This window comes from Ursus americanus, chromosome 36, assembly GCF_024610735.1.
Source record: "Ursus americanus isolate L20-20 chromosome 36, mUrsAme1.1.p, whole genome shotgun sequence".
Classification (NCBI taxonomy): domain Eukaryota; kingdom Metazoa; phylum Chordata; class Mammalia; order Carnivora; family Ursidae; genus Ursus; species Ursus americanus.
In genome coordinates, this window is record NC_142162.1 from 16,201,131 (window position 1) to 16,223,501 (window position 22,371).

The window sequence follows — 22,371 nt, forward strand, 5'->3', positions numbered from 1 at the left end:
TCTTGTCACTCCCAGGGAAGCCTAGAGTCTGTGTTCCCTTGGGTCTCTGCACCCCCCCCCCACCCCCGGCAACCAAGGCTTGCCTGGAGGGGTCAGCCATGGGACTGGATGGGCAGGACAAGCCCTAGGTCTGAAACACAAGTGCAGCTGACAGGGGGAGATGTGCTCAGCTCATCCACCCCGCCCTCCAAAATATCCCCACCAACATGGGAGTGACAAGGATCAGCATTTGGGTTTTCCCAGCTATTCCTCACACGGAGGTCATACAGTAAGTGGAATCCACCCCATTTTACAGATAAGGCAAATGAAGCTCATAGGTGTAAAATCACTTGCCAACGTCACGCAGTAAGTGGCAGAGTCATGACTCAAACCCACATCTTGGATTCCCAGGTGCCTTGCTTTTTCCGTAATAATTAATGAAGTCTCAGTGTGGGCAACCTGTGGTGCCCACGGGTTAATTCCCTAGGCCTCTGGGGTTAGAAAGACCACAGACTCCGAAGTTAAGGAGCCCTGGGGGAAACAGGGCTGAGACTTGGGCAGTTCCTCCAGCTCTCTGGGCCTTGACGCCCTCATCTCTCTAGGGAAGGGGAACCAGGGACGCCCCGGGACAAGCGCCCAGCAGGGCCGTGCCTGGGGCAGACGGTGCGGCGGTCCCACCGCGTGGGAGGTACCGTCCTGCTCTGGTCCTCCCCCGTCCTTCAGGGATGGTGGGTCTGTTTAAAGGCGTGGCGGACACCCGGCAGCCCCCCTTACCTGCACGAGGTTCCTTCACAAGGGCGCCATGTCCGGCTCTGCTGAGGGGCTGATCCGGCGGGAAGTTCACAGCCAGCGGCGTCCCTCTAACCAAGGAGAGAAAATGACGGAGCTGCCTCGGGACTAAGGGGCTGGAGATGCAGCCAGTCATCGCTGGGGGCCTAATGATCCGGCAGTCAAAGCCCTGGTGACATTCGAGATCCCTACCAACCCTGAAATACCCTCGGTAGCCTTCCAAATTCGACCTACCTACGCAGGCATCCAAATTCAGCGCGACGAGGGCGCTACGGTGGCCTCCGGGGGCCAGTTCTAACACGCGCCCAAAATCTCCGGCTCCAAAAGAGCTGCGGGTTTGGGCCTGCGATAGAGGCGCTATCAAGGAGGAAACACCCAGACACAGAAAACAGGACCCCAGAACACATCCAATTAAAGCCCTAAATTAACAGGTGGAGAAAGTAGGGCCAGGAGAGGAAAAGACCTCATAACTCGCACACAGCTGAAACGTGGCCGAGCTGGTGCCTGGGCCCTCAGGCCAGCCTTTCATCCAGGCCTCCTCCTTGTGCCCACATTGCCTCTTCCCCTTCTGCGGAGGTCCTGCGCTTGGCAGGGGCCTGTCCCCCTCCACCTACCCTGGAAGCCATAGCCGGATCTGCCGTTACCGAGGCTCCCTTTTACCCTGTCACCCTCTATCCACCACTTCCAGCGGCTGTTCCATAAGCTACCCAGTAAAGACCAACAGCGTTCGGCCAGCACTCTGGGATCTCCTTTGGTGTAGCTTGATACAGCCTGTGTAGCCCTATTGCACCTTCCTATTCATCCATCCATTCAACAAATACTTACTGTGTACCGAACTGCAGCAGGCACAGAAATAAGGCAGTCAAGGGCAAAACCGTTTCTGTCCTTAAAAGCTCCTAATTTAGTGCAAGTAACATCCGCATAAACAGAAAATTATCACACAACGTACTAAGGGACGGGAAACATACATTTGCTGGGAAATAGGGGTACCCAGAGAAGGACGACAATACGACGCCAATATGAAGAGGGAGGTTACATTTAGGACAGTCTTCTGGGAAGAAAGATGCCTGAGTTGTATTTTAAAGTGGGCAATGGCCCGTTAATGGGAAGGACCAGACAGGCACCAGGAGAAGGTACAGCCACAGTGAGAAAAAGGCACAGCGTTAGAATGTAATGCCCAGGTCTTATTCTTTTTTTACCTCTGTACTTTTGGTGACTCGGAATCTAAAAAAAACAGGTTTTTAATAAATGGTCACTGGATGAATGAATGATGCATGTGAGGAACTTCAGGAAGTTCCATGTTGTCGTGACACCAAAGAGTGAGAGAGGTGGACATGATGCCGCGACACAGGTGGCAGGGCCAGGACAGGGGATGGAGGGGGGGGCACACTTCAGGCCGTGGAGGGCCGTGTGTGTATTGTTCAAAAAGGCTTAAACTTGATAGTATGGGTCAGGGATTCTTAAAGTCTGACCTTCAGGGTCCAGTGCCCTCTCCACTGAGGTTTAAAATATATAAGCAAACAACTTAAAAAAAATCTAGTAACCAAAGTTTTGTGCATGAATTCGACTTTTATGAGATTCTACAAGAAACTCATGACCCCAAAGACACAAAGGGTAACTGGGAGAAGGGTTGAAACGTGTTTAAAGTTTGTAGGCCAGAGATGGCCAGTGTGAGATGTATTATTTATGTGGATCCCACTGATGTCTCAGAATAGGGCCTTCGTCTTTTTCACTGCTGTTTCTCTGATATGTATCACTGTGTTTCATACAGCATAGGAATTAAATAGGGAAAGAATGACAGCTGTGTGGAGTGGAGGACGGGCTTGAGGGGACAAGACCAGAGAACAGATATCTGTTAGGAGGCTGTTAGAGTAACCCTGAATGGAACTGGGGGGAGGTTGTTGGTATAGAATAAAAGTGACATAGTCGAGAAATATTTTGGAAGTAATATTAACAGGATTTGATGGTTTACTAAACATGGGAGGTGAGGGGAAAAGACTAGTTAAGGACGATTTGCACTTTTCCAGCTTGACAGAGAGCTAAGTGATGGTGCCATGGAGAGAAATAAAGGAAGCAGGAAGCAGAGCACGTTAGGAGTGGCTGGTGGTTAGTTCTGTGGGGATGTGGCCAGCATGAAGGGCCTGGATGACACCACGGGAAGAGGCTAAGTAGCCAGGGCTGGGAGGTGGACTTTGAGCTGGAGACAGACACACACATGGGGATCAGGAGTATAAAAGTACTGAAACCCTATGAGTAAGTGAGGCCACCTAGGGAGAGTAAAGAGGGGGCAGAAGCAAGTCAAGGATGGAACTCTCAGGAAAGCAGCATCTAGGAAGTGCTCAGAGGGATGCAAACCTGCAAAAGAAGAGTTTACCCAAGGAGATACGACAAAACCTAGGGAAGGGAGCCCTTGATGAAGGAGGAAGCTTTCAGTGCAGGCAGATGTGGCCGAGGGTTCAGTAAGCAAAGGACCAAGAGCTAGTCACTGATTTGACAATAAAGAGCTTATGGATGGCCTTAGGGAGGAGGATTTCAGTGAAGCGCGAGAAGTGAAAGTCAGGTGGTACCGGGTATGATAAGCAGTGAAGAAATGGGCGCATTAAAAGGAGGCTGTCTTTTCACAAAGTTTATACAAACAGGGGTGAAAGGAATGAGATTATCTCCAAAGTGGGCCTCTGGATAAAGGATGTATCTTTTTCAGATGATGTCGATGATGAAGTCTTGACAATGTCTTCTTGCTGTGCTTCTCCTGCTAGATTATAAATTCTTTGAAAGCAGGGATTATAATTTATGCTTTTGTAAATCACCCCATGGCATCTAGTACAATCTGCATAGAAGACGTGAGCGCTCATTCATTCATTCAGTATTTATTGAGCATCTGCTTTTTGCCAGGCGCTGTTCCAGGTATTTGGGCTAAATCAGAAAATGAAACAGATAGCCCTCCTAAGTGCTTAATTCTAGTGACAACAGATGAACAATCAATAATAAATATAATAAGTATGTAAAGCACATGGTAAGAAAGAAAGTAAAAAATGCTATGAAAAAAAAAGGAAACAAGGTAAGGGGAATCAGGGTAGTGAGGATAGGAAGCGGTGGGCTGCATGGAGAAAGCAAGATTTGAGCAAAGGCCTGATGGGGGAGAAGGTGTTCTCTGATCAGTATCTTGGAGAAGCATGTTCCAGAGAAATGGAGGTGATCAGCTACCTCGGTTTGCCCGGCACTGCAGGGTTTTCCAGGATATAAGACTTTTGGGGCTAAAACCAGTACTAACACCAAGACTCTCCGCATTTAAACCCTAAGAAAGAGACCAGCTAAAGGCCCCAAGGCAGGAGCATGACCCGTGTGTTCTAGGAGGCCAGTGGGCCAGAAGCAAGCGAGGGGAGAGGAAAAAGAAACAGAGGCCGCCCACAAGCCACAAACTCACCTGTATGCCCAGTGACTATTGAGCACCTTTGTATGCCGGGTACGCATACTGAGTACAGGGAATATATATCCTTTAACTAAACAGGGGAAAGTGTTTCACGGAGAGATGAGGCACTGAAATGACTGTCAGTCAAACATACCTTTCACGGCAACTTCAGCACGTTGTCCCCACCCTAGACTGCCAGGTGACAGAGGCACCCCCATCCTGCCGCTATGGGCTTCACACTGCAGCACTGCCCCTTAACGAGACTACTGTCCAACCTTTCATTGGTTCCCAGGGGCAGCATCCTGAGCAGCCTGACTGGCCCAACCCAGAGACAGAGTGGGACGCTGCCTGCTACAAATTCGTAATCATACTACCCCCGCCTCCCACGCCCACCCGGGCAGATTCCAGTCTGCCATGTTACTTAGCCCTTGGGGAGAGACAATGGCTTCCTGCAAGAGGTCTCCAGACACTTGGTGACCCATTAAGATGGCAATGAGGAAGGTTCCTTCTGAAGTTTTCAAGATGTCAAATAAGCCACTGAAATAATGCCCACAAATTCTCTTCCATTTTATAAAATATAAAGATGTGTATGTGGAACTGATTCCTAATTAATTAATGAAGTTTGCTTCTTTCAGAAACATCTCATGGAGCATGGAGCTGGTAAGGAGAAAGATAGTGAGGGGGCTCCCTTGTGTCAGGAGATTAGGGAATTCTGAGTTAAAACTTCAGCTAAAATGAAAGCGTGTTATCTGAGAAAAGCAAATGCATTAGGCTATCATCATTTATTAACACTTGAGTGTAAATGAGCTGGTGAGATTAGCTGTTCAGAAGTCAAAGATTCGAGTGGCACCAGGAAGAGGGAAGGAGGATACCAGGACACTGGGAATAGCCAGGACGGTCCTACACAAAGAACTGGAAAGAGGCATGGACCCAGAGTTCAGGGAATCTGGTGTCAAAGGTCCATACAAATAATCACAGGCCACAGAGCAATCTGACATTCTCTTCTTCATTTGCCTTTCACAGCCCAGGATGGCAAGAGTTCCAACTGTCCTCTAAAAGGCAGCACAATGTGGCATATCCAGGTGCCCAGGGTTCAAAGCCCAACTCTGCCATTCGACTAGCTGTGTGATTTGGGGGACTTACTTGACCTCTCAGTGTCTCCTTATTCTAAAAATGGAGGTAAGTATATTGCCAACCTTATAGGGCTTCTGTGAGGATTAGATGAGCTGAATCACAGGACTCTCTCAGAACATACTTGACATAAATGTTAGCTGTTATTTTATAAATGAGGATACAAAGCACAATGAGGTGAAGATATTCATCCAAGGTCACCAGCACCAAAATAGCAAAGCCTAGATTAGGAGGCTTCAACTTCCCTGAGAAAATGAATCACCTGGGAAACTTAGGTACGGAATGCCGATTCCCAAGCCCCATCCCGATTTCTGCCTGGATAGGGCAGGTGGGGCAGGGAGACTGTGCCAGATGCGTGCAAGAATATGCTTGGAAGGGCACTGCCCAGGTGAGTTTCTAAGGGGAAGAGCGCCGCACAACCCATGTCAGAGCAGGGGAGTTTTCTTCAAGACCAAGAGCTTTAAAACCAAGCTCCACTTCAGAGTGGATTTTACCACTGGGGTCTGTAATGGAAATGCTGACATAATCTTAATTATGAGAGAGAATTTCTCTCGGATGGAAATGCGGTGACCCAGAAGACTCCATTTGCAAGTCCTCCTGACCTGTAAGAGGAGATGCCTGGTGGAATATTTTGGGTAATATATTATGCATCTACTTATCCTATGATCCCCATCTGTGGGCTTAGCAAGGCAGTATTTTGAAGAAAGGGAGAAAAAAATATGAACACCAGGCTTGAGAACACTCGCCTGGATCAGAGACCAGGGTGAGCTTTCTACTCTGCAGTGTTTTGCATTTCATATGAAGTGAAATCTATTTCAGGTGCTGCTGAAAATGCAGGAAAAGTACCAGGGACTGGAGTCCTAGGAATTAAACTGGCCTCAGTTCAGAGACGCAGAGTGGTCTCACACCATCGTTCCTGCATATTCATAATTCGCCAATGTGAAGAGGTCTTTGTTACCAAAAAAAAGCAAAAAAGAACGAAAGGAAAAGAAAAAGTAGGAAAGCTAGGAAAAGGAAAAGCCAAGTTCCTTGGGAAGTGTCCTCTCATACGAATTGTGGGGTTCCCTTCACCCCAGCCCCGGGAGGTACGTGCGTGTTGCCCGCATCTGTCCTCTAGCACTTGACTTTGCACCTCTGCTCCCCGTCACTGGCTTGCTGAGCCGGGGAGGGTGTGGACTCTAGGCTGAATCTATTACTTAGAAGTTATACGCAAATAATGAATCGCGGAACACTACATCAAAAACTAAGGATGTACTGTATGGTCACTAACATAACATAATAAAAAATTATTATTTAAAAAAAAAAAAGAAAGCCAAGCCGCTTCCCTGGAGAGTGGAGCAGTAGTGAGGTCTTCGGCTCCTGGCTAGAACAGGGCAGATCCCTAAGCAGAAATGGGCAGCCACTGGAACTCTACTTCTCAACAGAAAGCCCTGAAATGGTGCCTTCCTGAGAGGCTTGAGTAACTGGAGGGTGTCGGGCGTGGGCTGCAGTTAGCTGTAAGCCTCTGTCTGCATTCATCGAAGTAGTATCGGGTCACCACAAGGTGTTTTTGAAGTACACTTGTACGTTTCCATGAATTTTGACAAACCTATATACTCGTGTGACAACACCCTAATTGGGATAGAGAATGTTCCCATCTCCCCAGGACGTTCCTCCTGCCCCTTTACTGTCAGCGTCTCCAAGGGTCACCACCGTTCTCACATCCATAACCATAGGTGAGCTTCGAGAATCCCAGAACAGTGATACCAGTGCACTCGGAAAGCATGTGCCCATTTTTGTTTGACTTTTCTCGTTCAACGCAATGTTTTTGAGACTCAAGATGCCTTTGTGTGTCCGTGACTTGCTTCGAACCACTTTTTCAGTGTTGGGACCTCATGGCACAGTACCGCCCACACACAGGCCTCTGTGTTCCCAAGCAAGGACAGCCTCGGCTCTGCGGGAGCTCCAGCCTCTGTAGCGGCTCTTCTGGGCTGTGGCGCTTAGGGGGCCCGACAGAGCCCGGGGGTTCTCACATCTCCTCCATCCTTCCTCCCAGCTGCTCCACAGCTCTGGTGTCAGGCAGGGATCCCCCAGCAGCCCCCTTCCCATCCCCAGCAAGTTCACCGTCTTGACTAGTGTGCCGTGGGCGAGGCGGGCAGAAGAGTCTGGAGGCCCTGACGGTGAAAAGTTTTCTTAGCTGTGGTAAGAAGGAAGCGGTAGGGCATGTTTCCAAGGCCTCCAGAGTCTCTGTGCTAATTTATCATTCCTCTCAAATTGCCTCCAAACTTCAGTAATAAGCACGCTCGTAGTTCACTGATGAAATACATTCTTCCAAATCAATTTTAAAATAATCGTGGTGTATGCTAAACCTTAAAAAAAAAAAAAAAAAAGAAGAAGAAGAAGAAGAAAGGAAAAAAAAAGAAAGAAAGAAAGAAAAAGAAAACCCTGCAGCCAAGTCATCCTAGACGGAGCGGCAGCGACAGAATTTCATAATTAGGAAACGCGGTGTCATTTCTGAACGTTATTGCACCTTTGAAAAACGGTATCAAACTGAGGACTGCATATTTGATACCCGATTGATTTCAGATTTCAAGTCAACTGCAGTAAAATAATGAGCTGCCTCTGTCGTGAACGGCTGACTCCAGCTCAGAGGGTCTGGGAGGGAAGGCATGGAGGGGTTCGGGGCGCAGAGGCCTCTGAAATGAAGCTGAGGGGCCACTGGGCTGGGGGCATGTAGGACCCCCACTGCCTCTTGCATGAATGCTTTTGCCCAAAGGGCTGTTTTTGAACTCGGGCTTTATTTCAAGGACCCTTCCATTCTGCTCACCAACATGGATGCTGGGAATCGGGAGGATCAAAGCCCTGGCCCAGAGCTGGCTTGCAGTTCCCCATCACTCCAGGGCTGGCCCCGGCCCCGGGGGGGCGTGGGGCGCAGTGTGCACGGTGTGATTTCACCCACCCCCAGCCCTTCGCCATCACCGCCAGCTTCTCTCACCCACTACCCGCTGCTCCACAGCCCATTAGAATTTCATTCAGAAAATTAGAGCATCTAGCACTTGGAAAGGGACGGCCTGTCCTGAGTGTCGCCCTCAAAGCCAGAACGCCTCCAGAGCATATCCGACATTGGGCCCCTCAGGCCCTGCCGCTGGGGGTTGCACTGCTTTGTGATGCCACCAATTCATGGAGTTACAACCCTTAGAAAAGCCTTTCCCTTCATCACAGCTTCGCTTCCTGTCAACTCTTTTTTTTTTTTTGCCGCCATGAATATTCATTTTATTTTTTGCTATTTAAATTCAACTAGCCAACGTATCGTGCATCACTAGTTTTTGATGGAGCGTCCACTGATTCATTAGTTGCGTAGAGCACCCAGTGCTCGTCACATCATGTGCTTCCTTAATGCCGTCACCCAGTGACCCCATCACCCCAACCACCTCCCCTTCTGCAACCCTGTTTGTTTCCCCGGAGTAAGAGTTTCTCATGGTGTCTCCCTCTCTGATTTCTTCCCCATTCGGTTTTCCCTCCCTTCCCCTATGATCCTCTGCACCATTTCTTATATTCCACGCATGTTCATAGCAACAATGTCCACAATAGCCAAGCTGTGGCAGGAGCTTCCTGTTAACTGTCACCCACATCACAGCTCTTCAGATTTCTGGGGACGGTTCTGAAGCCCGTAGCACATGTGCTGGCACCAGGCCCACACAGCCTCCCTCTCAGTGTGGCTCTCTGAGTCTGGGGACTCCCTTGGAAGCCTTGGGTAGACCCCTGAGCACAGACCTCAGTCAGGCCCGGGATCCCTCGCCCCTTGGGTGGGATCACTGAGATGTGTGCTCTCCACCAGTTCCGAGTTTCCCCAAAGCTTGCAGCCCAGTTCCCCACAGTGGGAGCCGGCGGGATAACACACCCTTTCCCAGCTGCCTTTCCCCACTCCCCTTCCAGGGTTTTCTGTACTTCCCAAATAAAACATATGCCCCACTCCTCGTCTCGGGGTCTGTTTCTGGGGAAGACAACTAAGGCAATGCCCTACTTAAGTTCTCTTCCCCAAGCCAGATATTCTTCTTCTCCTGTTCCTCATGCAGCACTGTTTCCAGACCTGTCACCACCCTGGCCACGTTCTCACTGGTCATCTCGCTTACAAAGGTCTCTCTGGCAAGGTGGTACCCGGGACAGGACACGATGCTGCCAGCACATTTGCCCAATGCACTGCATGTCCTGGGGTTTCTCTTGACCTGGGCACCCGCCACCTCTTCTTAGCCTCAAAATTGCATTTGCTTTTTCATGATATTGTATCTTATAATCTCCTTGTTAATGCAAAACTCCTAGTCTTCTGACTTCAACTCCTAATGCATCAGATTTATTTTACTTTGGACTGGGTAAACATGCTCTCTGTGTCTTCATCCAAACATTTGATGTAATTGTGAGAGAGGACGGGCTCAGAGACATGACCCAGCTGCATATTACTAGAGGCCTTAGGTTGGCCACAATTCATTAATCCCGTCCTGTGGGAACAGTTGACCAGCCCATGACACATGCATCGAACTGATAGCATCAGAGTCACATTTTCTGTATTAGATCCACAGCTATCACAAGAGACTTGACAAAGGCTCTACTGAAAGCCAGGCCCATTTGTCTGGAAGACTAGAATAGATCCCAGGATCTATTTCATCATGCCCCTTTGTCCTGTCCCCTTCCCCTGCCACGTGGTGTCATTTCACTCAAGCCGGGCCAATGTGAAAAACATGTCTCCTCTTTTGGGTTCCAAGGTTCTGACATGTTTCTGCAGATGCTTTCTGCTAGGACAGTCACTGCTAACAGAGGAGCGGCCTCAGAGGCTGGAGAGCAGGGGTCAGCAAACTTTTTCAGCAATGGGACAGAGAGGAAATATTTCAGGCACTGCAGGTCAACAATCTCTGTCACAACTACTCGAGTCTGCTGTTCTCATACAAAAGCAGTCGTAGAGGATAGACAAAGGGCATGGCTGTCTCCCAATAAAACTTTGTCTTTGGGCACGGAAACTTAAATTTCCTATCATGTTCACATGTTGAAAAACACAATCCCTTTTGTTGTTTTTGGTTTTTCCCCCCAACCATTTAAAAGATCCATTCTTAGCTCACAGAACATACAAAAAGAGCTGGAGAGCCAGATTCAGCCCGCGGCCATAGTTTGCTGCCCGGCGGTAGAGATGGAGAAAAAGCTCGAGTTCCACTAATGCTCAGAGTCCCATACTTCCAGCTGTGGGATCTGGGGCAAGCCCTTTAGCCTCTGACTCCACTCAGCTCCCAGAAGGGATACTAGAGGGACTCGGCGAAGACGAGCGTGTGTTCAGGAGTGCATATGCACAGCCATGAGGTACATCTCCAGCCTGAGACCCCGGGCTGGCTCTCACTCAGCAAACCCCGCATTTCTAAATGCTCAGACCAGAGGCTTGTAATTTATTTTAGAATTTGGCTGGCAATATACATCCAGTATGCTCCCTGTATGAAAAGCTGAATACTAGCCTGCAAGCCCCTGAGTCTTTCTTGCTCTCTGTGATCTCTCTACGATCCACACAGGGGTCCAGCATCTCCAGGAAGTTCCAGCAGCCTGAGCTGAACTGGTCTCCGCTTTCAGCCTTGTCCATTTAAAGGTGCTCACATCTCTTGTCTCCAGTCTCCGATCTCTCTTATACATTCAAGTTTTATCTACTCCAGGTTGGAAATATTTCTCCTTGGTAAAGAGAGAAGACAAGTGATGTGTGCTCTGCTATACTCCGTGCCCCACCTGCCTGCTGCATGCTAATTGTTACTGTCCCCACCATGGTCTCTAGGTGGCTCTACAGCCATTTCCCACCTTAGCCTTCCTGGGATTCACCCTACACTATGGCAGTGTTCTCAAATTTGCCCTTGGCCATATGCTCCCTGGGATGGTTACTTATGCTTCAACTTGGTTAAGCTACAGGGCCCAGTTGTTTGGTCAAATACCAGTCTTGATGTCACCAGGAAGGTGGGTTTCTTTAGATGAAATTAACATTTAGGTCAGTAAATTAACATTTAGGTCAGACTTTGAGTAAAGCAGATTTGCTTCCATGATGTATGTGGGACTCATCTAATCAGTTGAAGGCGTCAAGAACAAAGACTGAGGTTTCCCAAAGTAGAAGGAGTTCTCAAGACTGCAGCCTAAGAACCCAGCCTGAGTTTCCAACCTGGAGCTCTGCAGAATTTGGACTCAAGATGGCAAAATCAACTCTTACCCGAACCTCCAATCTGGCAGCTTGCATTATGGATTTCAGAACTTTGATGTGAGCCAATTCCTTAAAAAAAAAAAAAAAAGTGTGAGTATGTGTCCATCCCATTGGTTCTGTCTCTTTGGAGAAGGCTGCCTAACACACTCCACCCCTCTTTGGTGTGGCTGAAGTGGTTTCTTTATGAGTCTTTTTCACCTCTTTCTTTTGGAAAGCCTCCTGTCCCTGTAACCAGGATTATCTTTAAGGCTTTGGGGGAGTAAGAATCACCCCTCCACTTTGCGACCCTTTTGGGGTCATGCGGGGATGATGTTACCCATTCCACTCTCAGCTTCTCTTCCCTCGTAGACTGATTCCACGGGGACCACAGTCTTCCAGGGACTTGTCTTCTCCTACCCCAGATCGATTCCTTCAGGTCCGAATTAACCAGTTTTCCTCTTTGCTTTCTTTCCCTTTGGAGATGAAATTGTCAGCAAGGCAAGACAAGACGTTATCTGTTTTTAGCTGCCTGAGACTCAGGCTGATGGCCAGATGGTTGAAGTCTTCCTTCACTCCTGGATCCTGCCTTCATGCCAGCTTTGTGTTAGGTCTGTAAAAAGTACTATCCATACACTCCTAAAATAGGCCTCCTGTTGCCCTCTCCACCAGCACCCTCCTTCCCTGTTGGGATTTGCACTCCAGTGAAAACTTGCTACACTCCCCTTCCCCTTCTATGGTTTCCAGTTCTACTACTATGAAACATATTATATGATACTCCTTCTTATCAATACATTCCATTGCTGAATCCCAGAATCAGAGAATCTCAGGGTGAGAAGGGGGCTTACAGGTCACTGGAACCTACGACCACATTTTCTCTCTAAAACTCCGTCGAGAGGTTTAAACACCTTCAGTGGCTAGAAATTCACTTTCTGCCACCATGGGTGGCCCTTTCCATCTTTTTCTTTTTCTTTCTTTCTTTCTTTCTTTCTTTCTTTCTTTCTTTCTTTCTTTCTTTTACAGCTTTATCTTGCCAGGGCGTGGCAGTGATGGCATAGCTACGGAAGTGTGAGGCAGGGCAGGCAGGATGCTCACAACTAGAACGATTAAGCCAGGTTTTCCAAAATGAGTGTTTTCAAACCCAAAAATGAATAGAGAAGGGAATAAAAGAATAGAGGGTTTTTATATGCTTCTCCCATAACAAAATCTGGCCAGGTTTCTACCTGGCAACATCTATGAAATTTACATTCTGTCTTTGTGACATTTTTTCCCACTTTGTCACTCATTCCCTATTTACCGATATCTCTGAGGTCCTACAGATTTTTCCTGGCCCTTTGCACCATTTATTCAAATGTAAGAATATGGGAGAAGAATTTAGCAAGGATGGTACCATCATATAAAATCTAAGGAAGGGAGAAAAAGCTGCAACGAATGGACAGATTTTACCAAATCAAAATTAAAATGTTATTTGAAAAACAAAAACTATAGTAAAATAGAGAAGATATAGTGCTCAAAGTGTTTGTATGTCTTACACAAAAAGATCTGTAACACATTTATAAGAAAAACACAAGCACTTTATAGAAAAACTAGGTAGGGGATACAAACAGAAGAGGAAATTTAAATGGCCAAAAAACAAATGAGAAGATGCTTAGATTCAGATAAAAAAGATAATCAGCAAAATGCATGTTCAGGAAAATATCACTTTGCACACATAGGTCTGGCAAATGCTTTTTTGAAAATGATAACATCCAGTAATGGCATGGTTATAGAGAAGTGGAGTTGGAAATATAAACTGGTAATTTTGGATTTTTTTCAGATGTTAATTTTGCAATACTTATGAAGATCAGAATGTAGATGAATTCTGCTCCAGACACCCCCACTTAGAAAACTGTATTCAACACAAAGATCTGTACACATATGTAAAAAGATGTAAAAATGTTTAATTGTGGCATTGTAACTATATTGATTATATTAATGATATCTGAAATAAGTAAATAACCAATAAGGGAGAAATAGAAAAATTATGCCATATTCATACACTGGATGCTATGCAGAAGTTAAAAGAACAAAGATTGATATCCAATGATCTGGAAAGAAGGTTGCCTATATTTTACTAAAAACAAAACAAAAACAGTTGCAGACCAAACGTACTGATTGATTCTACTGAAGACACATCTGCACAGACACAGACATAGATATATCTGCATTACGTGGAGAAAGTCAAGAAGAACCCGCCCTGTTTAAGCTGTGTTCACACTGGATGGCCCAGGCGAAGGCAGGAGAACTCTCCCGTCTAACTTTATGTAATCACACCTACCATCTCAGATTTGGGATTATAGGACATTTTAATTTTTTATGTTTTCCTACACTGTTCAAATAAATGTTTAAAAAAATGTCTTACCACAGCATCTGGCATAACACAAGTGTTCAAAGAGAATAGCCATTATTTTGGTAATTACTATGTACTGTGCCTAGTACCATTCTTCTGTACCATTCGTGTAGGCAGATGTTGTTTTCCAGACATTCCTCTCTTCTCAGAAGCAGAGGTAAATTTCCCATCTATCTCTCAGCCTCTGACTTAAAATGTTGTTTCCACTTCTCTCTCTCCCACCACCCATATAGCTGGTATCATTTCTTTTCCATGTGTCAGAAGAAATGGGAAATAATTGGTGGGATCAGTGACCTTAGTAGGGTCTTCATGTCAGGTCGGAGACATCCTTTAGGAAGACAGCTGCCCCCCAGACAGGCCATGTTAACACGATCCAAGGCCGCTTTGAAGCCTTAGGACAGCCAACCACTCACCAGTTTGGAGTCTTGCTTCTGAGGTGTCACTGGGCAGTAAGGTGATCAATACATTCCAGCTTGCCAAGACTTTCTCCAATTAAGCACTAGAAGTTCCACACTCTGGGCATCCCTTCAGTCTCATGCAAACTGGGGTAGTTGCTCACCCTTTTGGACACCTATTACTTCTGACTGTTAAGCATTGGGGGTGGGTACAAAGATGAACAAGATACCCTCTCAAACTGGCGGGTGGCCTTGCAATGCTAATGAGGGCAGCCTGGGGAACAACCAACCCTACTCTGATGGAATTCATCTAGCGGAGGCATGGGCAGCATGCCCTACGAGAGAAGCCGCAGGGAGACTAACTGCCTTCTGAGATCGGACTCAGTGTTCTCCACACTATGGGAGGATTCTCATGCTGGTGGCACAATTCCAAAGGTTCAGATTCTCTTTCCCTGGTCTGCCCTATGCCATGTTCTTGCCCCCTTCTGGGGCCCTCTTCCATGGCACCTCCAGACTCTTGGAGAATGGCTCCTCCAGTCAAGCCAGCCACTGCCAGGGGATGAAGAAAAATAAAGGTCAGGACCTGAGGGCTGCTGGAATAGTCCCACATTTCTGGGTCTCTTTCTGAACTAAGTGCTTTCAAGGACTACCCTAATGATGCTGCCTTAGTAAATTGGCTCCTGAGCTCCAGGATTTCAGCTGGCCCAGCCACTCCATACCCTTTCTTCCCTGGGAGTTAATTCATTTGCTCTACTTCCCAGGACTTAAGGTTGAGTTTCTTTGCGTAAGCACAGTCATAGCTGTCACCCAATCCTTGGAGAAACTTCCTCTGTGTTCGCTGCCCCTCTCTCTGGCCTTCCTCATTAGCAGGGGTTTTCAGCTCTGCTTTCTCATTGCAGTCACATGGAGAGTGTTTTAAATACACCAATGCTGCTCCCCCTCCCCCGCCAGAACAATTAAATTTGAATCTCAGGAGAGGGGCCCAGTCATTGGTGTGGCTTAAAAGACCCCCACCAAATGACTCTAATATTCAGTCAGGGCTGAACCTACTGGCCTAAAGGGTAAACCATCCCAGATGTGGTACATTTCATGCCATCGGGTAATGGTTAGGCACCTTAGCCCCTCCTACCTAGTAACTAGATATCTTTGAATCAATTAAATAGAGCTCTTTTATCAGTTAGTTTAGCCATACTATCTGGAGGTAGAAAGTATCACACATTTACAACATGTAGAGAGAAACATACATAACCCTACAGACAGAAACAAACAGAGATGTCACACACTCCATTCTCAAGTTCTAGTGATGAATCAGGTAAAATAATACAAAGAACACTAGTTACAAAAGAAGTTAGATCCAAATTGTGCTTCTGGCAGATGGCATAAATTAAGGTGGCCTGTTCAGTGACTACAGCTTTTTACTAGTATTTGTGGAGAAGACATTTAAGATTCTGCATTCACCAAAGTTCCAAATCACCTTTTCCCCTTCTTGTTTTCCTTCTGATAACAATGTCCTCCCTGAAACTCACATTCCAAAGAGGTGACCCAGACAGGCGTTCCTGGAGAAGGCCAGATAGAACACTTACATCTCAAAGGCATGGGGAAAGAATGCAAGTTGCTTCAGCTACAAATTTCGTTTCTTAAGGCCAGAATTCCTACAAGACTTACAAGCCTTTTGAGATAAATAGGGAAATTTCTGGGATTGGCAAAAAGGATAGGCAGACTTTGAATTGTTTCTAGAGCTGCATTTCTGGTTTTGCAAAGATTTGTAAGATTAAGGACAGCTGCTTTTCATTCCTCAAAGAATTGGGCTGCAGCTTAAATTCTATCAAGGAGCTGATCTGCCTATCAAACCACATTATTTCTATGTTCTGGATTTAGAGCTGTGTGTCTTCGGAATGTCTTAGTAAGCCTTTTCAAAAAGGCTTCAGAAGGTGTCCTCTCTCACCCCCTGGATACATTTAGCTTAGGGAAGAAAAACATTTCTACCAGGCTCTGAATATCAGCTTCCAAGCTGGCTGACTTCTGACCACAGAGGTACTTAAAAAAATCCTTTCTCGGGCTAAAACCTGAGACAAACAGTAAATGTTCCTGGAAATATTAAATAACCTCCCCTGGATATAAGAGGGAAGCCCAAAGAGGGTATAGATATTACCCTCCCAAGATCCAGAGCCACTCCCAAAGTAACCAGAAAAAAGCAAGACTTTGACAATTCCCCTGAGGTCCGGCAACATTTGGTAGGAACCCAGCCACAAATGGAGTTCTGTCCACACACGGATTGCCACAAATGGGGTGCAAACCACATTTCTGTCCGGTCATATTTTGGGGCCCCCAATTTGACCCCCAACTCGACCAAAGCCAAATTATCAGTACACAAAACAACACAAACAAGAAGGTAATGACTGTCCCTATAGCCAATGGGTCTGGATTTGAAAAAGAAGGTATCACATGAAATTTTATTTTCCTCTGTTGACCGGGCACTACAGGTAGAAATTCTGGTAAGAACTCTCACCCTTCACTGGCAACGGATCCCATCTGTAGGCTCTGTTAGATGCCAGAACTTGGTAAGGTTGTCCTTTAATTTTAATTTTCATTTCCCTTAGCTGTTTAAGGGACTAACATAGAAGTTTACCAGAAAACCCCTCAGAGTCCCATCCATCCTAGATGGGTCTGTATGGGAGGACTCCTTCAAAGGTATATATGGGGGACATCTATAAGGTCATTAACTCGGTAGACTTTTGTGTATCGTTGTGTGGGCTCTTTAGAATGGAAAGACAGTTTAGACAGAGGATAACTGGAAAGCGTGTGTAGGGAAAAGAGGACAGAGGGGAGCAGTAGGGGTCATGGAAGCCTCATAGTCTTTTGTTTTAGATTCCTCTGTGTCTTTAATTTTTCATTAGATTTTGCAATGAATCTTTTTTTAAAAAAAAGCTATTCTGAAATCTTGAAGCCTTTTGGAAGCTTTAAATACCAATTAATATAGGTATCCCATTCTGCCTGTTTAACTCAAGAACCTTGCTTTCAAGAGCATGTCTTAAATGAATGATCTTGTCTAATTGGAGCATTCCCCATAATGGTCATTGTACTTTAGGCCGTTTTAAGATTTCGTCTTTTTCAATATAACAAAATAAAAATTATTTTAAAAAATAGCAATGGCTTAGTAGGATTTCCCATCTCCTGTTTTCTAATATATTGAAAATTTAGCATGGAAAATTTCACCTAAAAACAGGGCTAGAGTAACCTTTGTATGGTCAAAACATAATCCAATAAATCTAATATAAAATAAAAAAAAGATTTTGTCTCTTTCTAGACACTTTTTGCTTCCAGCACCACAGTTCTTAGACATAAAATAAGTAGGTATGAGAGAAAATAGCATACCCAGCTCTTTAGGATTCAAGGATGACATTTCTTTCAACAAGCCTTGGGTACCTTGCAGCCAAATAATACTTAAGGGGGATGTACCACTGGGTTGGGGATTGTGTGCTGTTTTACTGTCTACCTTGCACCATGGACATTTTCATGAGGTTGGTGGGTGACCTAGTGTCATTCTAACCCAACCCATGACGAATTTTTATAGGCGGAAGGAGAGGACAAGAAGTTTTACCAGCAAAGAGTAGACTGGTTGTGGTAAGGTCAGTTCCTTCTGGAGAGTTTCAGGAGACTCTCAGGAAGAATACGTCACTAGTGCAGACCAGGTAATCGGAGACTGACTGGTTTCACATTCCATTCCACCATTTTGGGCCTATTGTCTCTTTTTAACATTCTTTAGTTTGAATGAGCATCTAATCATTTCCTGGCAGGTGGTCTTGATGGGGGAGGGACAATGAGGACCCCACCTGTCTTAGGGAGGGAGCATCCAAACCAGGGGAAAGGGGGAGGAAGAACTGAAGCCCAGCTGTGCTGACGTCATAGATTTGGCTCAACGATGTCATTCACACTGATTTGTTTGCTACTTTTTTGGGTCACCTTCCCTCCCTGGATCTTTCATTCTTGAAGGTAACCATATCACTGTCCCCTCTTTAACCCAAGGCAGGGAAGATGATAAGAATTAATGCCCTTTTTAAGGAGAATTATCAGTAGAGCTATGTGGGGCGGCGGGGGGGGGGGGGGCTTTTCATTTCTGGTTTGTTGAGGTCATTCCTGTGGACAAGTAGAAGACGCCAGAACTTGGCCTGCCAGACCCGGAGGCAGCGGGCCAGTTCTGAGCTCAGTGTCATTTTACCCACCACGAATCTTTTTCAATGTCGTCCAGCACATTGCAGGCCTTTGATGAATATAAAACAATAACAATAACAAATCACTGTCTTCAACCTGCAAAACCTCTTTCAGCACCAAAGTCACAGCTGGGCCGGGCATTTTTGGAAGGAAATCCTACTTATCTCCTTGTCCTCCAAGCGCTCCACCCAGGGTTAGAGACCCCAGACTACAGTGAGTAGGGACCATAGCCTCGCCCCACACTGAATGCGGTTTATGCCCCTACACAACGGAATTGGGGGTCCAGGGAGGAGTCAGGAGAAAAAGGCACAGCAGTGCCCCCCCCCGGGGGGGGGGGCAGGGCATAAGTACAGGTATTCGCTGGCTTTTATTTTCTTCTTAATGGTTAACCGAAAAAGTCCCGTTTGGATACTGATGGCAACACGTTTTATCTTATATTTTACTCCTCTGCATGTAGATTTTCCAATTCAGAAAAACCATCACCATCGCCAATGAAAGTTCCCCACCACTGCCCCAGGTTTCTCTTTCTTCCTCTGTGCTCTGGACGATAAAGGATAGAAGAAATAATCCAAGAAGGGAGATTTAAAAAATAAAAATTTCAGAAGAGGCAGTGACAGAAACCAATGTTCAGAGGATGAGAAATGGAAGAACATGTCACAAAGAGCAGAGAGCAAAAAAAAAAAAAAAAAAAAAGCCCAGTGCCGCAAGGCATCCATGGTATATAGTGAATTTGCTTCTCTCCTCTGCATCCAGAGTGGTTCTGGTTCAGAGTTGAGAAAATTGTCGTTCAGATCATTTTCTGTGTTCTGTGGTTCCCAAGAGGAACACTGGTGGAGAAGGGCTGCATGAACACATCAAAATAAGCAAATGGGGCTCACGCACAGAAGACAAACCCAGAGCTTCCCACAAAATAGCAGCACCCTTGCATGCCACAGGACAGAAGCGAGGATAACAAGTATGTAATTATCATGACTTTGATACATACAATACTTTATGTAGTTTCAGGTTTCCTCTGTTTCTCCACTAGACTAGAAGCTCCATGGAGAAAACAGCCTTGTTCACTGTAAATCCCCCAGCACCCAAGCCAGTACTGGTAACACAGGAAGTGCTCAGTAGACACTTGTCAATGGGGACACAGGATGGTCTGGCCTCAGTGGATCCGAGGAACACCCAGGATGGTTGGTGTTGCTCAGCGGAGGGACCCAGCTAAACCCAGGTTACAGATGCAAGAACGAGGCCAGATCTACAGCCCGTCTGTCGCCCCCAACCAGCCTACGAGCACCTTGTCAATGGCGACATATCTTAGTCACGCTACAAGACCCAAACCTACCAGACCTGGGAGCAAGAAACTGTCCATGTCCCATGACAGTGGGAACTTCAGGGGGACAAGCAGTACGGGTGCTGAGAACATGGGGGGTGTGGGGAGGAGTCCAGGGAGAGGGGACCCTGTAAGTGTCCTCACCACAAGCTCAAATGGGGAGGAATGAGGGGGAACCACAGCAGCAAAGCCAACACCCTGGCAAAGCCTCCTGGATAGTCTGAAGGGTAAGAGGAATTTCTGACACCTTTGGCCCTGTCATGAGACCCAAATAGTTTTCTTTATGCAAACCTTAAGTCTGACGCACTGCAGAAACAGTGCCGTGGGTGGGAGTGGGAGTGGGGGGAGGGGGTTACGGTGTTACCACCATGATGCCCATGTTGCCCAGTCTGCCAGTCCTAGAAACTGAGGAGCCTGGGGTTTGGTTGAAGGAAAGGGTGTTGGCAAAGTGAGGCTTCCCCCCAGACACCGCAGTGTGAGGGAGCACAACATAGGTGGGAGGGTCAGTGAGGAAGGGAGAAGTTCGGTGAGGTCAGAGCCTCATGACTTCAAAACTGACCCAGCCCTGGCCCTGGAAAGGGCATGTGTTAGCCCTGCGGTGAGGACAGATGGGCTGTGAACACCCGGGCGCTCCGCACCTTGGGGAGGGGAGTCGGAGGCAGGAGATGTGTCCAGAATGCCAGTCCCTGAGGAGAAGCCTCTCTTCAAGGACCACAGCTGCCTGCACACACCAGCCTGACTCACTGACATTGGTCCAACCCAGTGAGGGTGGCAACAACAGTTCTTCTCTGTTCTATAGATTTGAAAACTGGGGTCCCACAGGGTCAAATAGTCTACTCAAGGTCACCAGGCTAGCAAAGAATCTCAGATCCCTAGTGTCACCCCTCCCACGGTACCTCATTGCCACTCTGCGGCCTGGTGTGGGGCCCTGATGCTCACTCTTGCCCTCTCTCTCCATCTCTCTCCCAGCAGACACTTACAGAGCGCCCCCCCCCCCCGTGCCTGGCACCAACCCATTAACCACCACAGTCCTGGGTTGAGGGCAGCATGAGGTCCCTAGTGGATCTCAGCTCACAGCCTTTTGGAGCCTCCCTGACAGGAGCTGGTCCAACCTCTGCTGAGAGCTTGGGGTCACTCATTCTCGACCCAGGAAACTCAAGGCTTAGGGAACGAAGCACATGGCTCCTCTCCACACTCCAACCGGGAAGGTGGAAGAACTTGGGTGAGGCTCCGGGTGTAAAGTGTGCAGACGCCACCTTGTCAGGGGCGTCTTGTCTCACGGGCACCAGCACGGACCTGACCACTGAGTCCTAAAAGATGACACAGGGGCTCCGTGACCTGGGGATCCCTCAGAAACCAGACCTTAGACTGTCTCTAAAGGTGATCCCCTGATGCCCTAGACTCCTCTTGACCAAAGAAGGGTCCTCCTTTGTTTCTGATGAGCTTACTCTCCTTAAGGAATTGCAGTTGCTGATAAGACTCAGAAGAGATGCCTCAGGAGGTTGGAGGCTCCCAGGCAGGTAACCCGCTCGGAATCAGGGGCCACAGCAGCCGTCCCTCAATCTTCACCCCATGCCCAACTGGCCAGAGCGATAGGCTTATGTCTGAAGTCATCGCATCACCATCTACCCCTTCGCTGGTGGCCACGATGACATGCCTCCCCAGCTGCCCCCAGCTTCCCGAAGAGAAATAGCTGTGTCCGGTTCACCTGTAGTCTCCATGTTAGCTGGTCCATAAGCACAGGAGAGCTCTCTGTTAAAAGAAGATCGTGGGAGGTTTTAGTTCACAAAGAGAAAGGAAGAATACTAATGGCTCTGTATTTATTGAGTTCTTTCCACCTGCATGCAAAGCCCTTTGTATTCATTCATTTGCTCCTGACAACAGTGTAGTGATGGGGGTGCTACTCTTACCCGGGTATTTGTCTGGAAGAAAGTGAATGACACACAGACAGGAAGAGCCTGGGCCAGGATGCCCACCAGGCAGCAGCCCCAAGCCCGCATCCTCAGCCTCAGAGCTCCAACACTGCTTTTTCCCTACCCAATAAAGGGTGGATTCCCTGGGGTCTGCCTTTTTCCAAAAATAAGCATGCCTCTGATTCATTTTAATTGGCCTGGCACACAGTAGGTGTTCTATGAATATCTATAAAAGACTAATAAATTAATGGCATAAATGTTGATGCGAAAGTGCCTCCGGAAGGAGGAAAGAAGCTATTACATACAGCCTCTGTCTTGAGACTCGAGCAGCAATGCCTCCTGTTCTGTGGCACGTGTGTGTTACGTGTGCGTGCGCCTGATGCACAAACACAGGCAAGCACGCGTGCACACGTCCACAGCCTCAGATTTGAGAAAATGAATATCAATCATTTCTACGGAGGAATGTTACAGGCTCCCCCACCTCTCAAGATGTGCATGGAAACTGTTCCCACATTGAAATTCAACATTGTTTCTGCTAATCTTGCTAAGAAGACTAGAGCTGATGACACTAAACCTCTGCTGTCTTTCTATGGCGGCCTGGGGAGCCCGGCCGAGCTGCAGGAGGAGAAAGCCCAGCGTTTCCTCGTGGGCAGCGGTCGGACCT

The 22,371-nt window shown here is 47.1% G+C and overlaps 1 protein-coding gene across 3 annotated transcripts in view; it reads right to left on the bottom strand.

Moving 5' to 3' along the window:
- RORA (RAR related orphan receptor A) overlaps nucleotides 1–22,371 on the bottom strand; it is a 1,262,587-nt gene that overhangs the window by 1,238,508 nt on the left and 1,708 nt on the right. For all 3 annotated transcript variants that reach the window (XM_045814466.2, XM_087859286.1, XM_087859285.1), the window contains exons 2-3: nucleotides 21,424–21,546; nucleotides 11,514–11,573 (exon numbers count right to left, since the gene is read on the bottom strand). The gene's annotated coding sequence lies outside the window, so the exon portion shown is untranslated. The remainder of the gene's footprint in view (nucleotides 1–11,513; nucleotides 11,574–21,423; nucleotides 21,547–22,371) is intronic.